The following is a 1,760-nucleotide window of genomic DNA, read 5'->3' as shown; positions in this document are numbered from 1 at the left end:
CAGAGTAGAGACCCAAAGTCCATTTGTCGGCCACTGGAGATCCCCTCACAGAGGGGTCTAGGGGAGGAGATGAGTCAGTCAGGGTGCGATGTAGCACCGATGAAGAATACAGCTTTCCCCCAGATCCTAGGTGCTTCCCCCCCCCACCCCCGCCCAACTACCATGATCCGAATTCTACCTTGCAGGGCTGGATAGGGCAGAGGTTGTACACTGGTGCATATAGGAGCTGGAGGCACAGGGAATCCAGGTGGATGATACCTTCAGGACCAGGGGTGTGAGGGGCGATACTGGGAGGGTAGAGGGTGAGTGGGTTGGAAAGGGGGAACTGATTACAAGGATCTACATGTGACCTCCTCCCTGGGAGATGAACGGACAACAGAGAAGGGGGTGAAGGGAGACACTGGACAGGGAAAGATATGACAAAATAATAATTTATAAATTATAAAGGGCTCATGAGGGAGGGGGAGCGGGGAGGGAGGGGCAAAATGAGGACCTGATGCAAAGGGCTTAAGTGGAGAGCAAATGCTTTGAAAATGATGAGGGCAAAGAATGTACAGATGTGCTTTATACAATTGATGTATGTATATGTATGGATTGTGATAAGAGTTGTATGAGCCCCTAATAAAATGTTAGAACAAAATGTTATTGAATTGAGGGAGGACTTGAGTAGAGGCCCAATGTCCATCTGCTACCTCACTACTTACCATGTGCCTGGTGGGGTTTGATCAAGGACAATGTAGCCAAGAGGAATTACTGAAAGCCGAATGAAGGTCGAACATGATAGTGGGACAGGAAGAAAGTAAAAGGAAATAGAGGAAAGAATTAGCGGACAAAGGACATTAACAGAGGTCTAAATACAGGCACGTAAATATATTTATACCTAACCGTAGGGACATAGATCTACGTACCTGTATTTATACATTCATTTTTAATGCAGCAGCATTTCTTGTCGCACGTAGGGGGCGGGGCGGGGGCCGGCTCTGCTGCTGCATGTCTGTTCAGTGTCTTCCTGCGGTGCCTGGTGTGTGCTGTGACCTGAAGCTCTCTCACTGGCGTTTCTCATGCCAGCAGGTCACCCAGCGTGAACAGGCGTCCACGGAGCCTCTGGGAAGTGAAAGACACGGCTGTGAGGGCCATCCGTCCCACCTGATGTGCATGTCACCTGACAGTGCGTGGGAGTTACATCATGTGTGGTCAATTTGAGACTTAAGAATGAAGGAGGTGTGGGGGGAAGAGCTGATCCCAAGGGTCCAATGGAAAGTAAATACCTAGAAAAGGATGATGGAATATATGTACTAACGTGTCAGATACAATTGGTGTATGGATTGTAACAAGAGTTTTTTTCCCCCCTAGGGGAGAGCGCAAACGCAGCCCCCCACTACCACAAATTGTGCAGTCGAGTTTCCCACATTTGGGGAAATCGCAGGGGGCAGCACATCCGGAGTGCAATGGATAAGCCTCGCCTGGGGAACCCACCTTCCTGTTCATGGTGCCTCCCCTGCCAGGTAAGTATGTAACAAGAGTTTTAAGAGCCCCAATAAAATGATCAAAAAACGAAAGAAGAGTGAAGGGGTGGAGTTTAGCCTATCGGGTCGCAGCTTGATGACCTCATGTGGAGGTGGTAAGGAGATAAGTAGCTCGCTGGAGGTGGACCCACGCTCACTCCCTGGGAGACATTCTGGACCAGGAGCCTGATGGAGCTATGCTGATGGAGCCAGAGCCCTGGAGCTGGAGGAGCCACGTGGAGACCCAAACCTGTG

The 1,760-nt window shown here is 50.1% G+C and overlaps 1 non-coding gene across 1 annotated transcript; it reads right to left on the bottom strand.

Moving 5' to 3' along the window:
- Window positions 1–1,350: 1,350 nt before the first annotated feature.
- Window positions 1,351–1,513, bottom strand: LOC142437945 (U1 spliceosomal RNA). Its single transcript, XR_012782443.1, has one exon. It is a non-coding gene; the product is annotated as a U1 spliceosomal RNA (small nuclear RNA).
- Window positions 1,514–1,760: the final 247 nt, after the last annotated feature.

Source organism: Tenrec ecaudatus, chromosome 1, assembly GCF_050624435.1.
Source record: "Tenrec ecaudatus isolate mTenEca1 chromosome 1, mTenEca1.hap1, whole genome shotgun sequence".
In the NCBI taxonomy this organism is placed as follows: Eukaryota; Metazoa; Chordata; class Mammalia; order Afrosoricida; family Tenrecidae; genus Tenrec; species Tenrec ecaudatus.
Note: the sequence above shows the minus strand (reverse complement) of the source record. Positions and strands in the feature narration are given on the sequence as shown.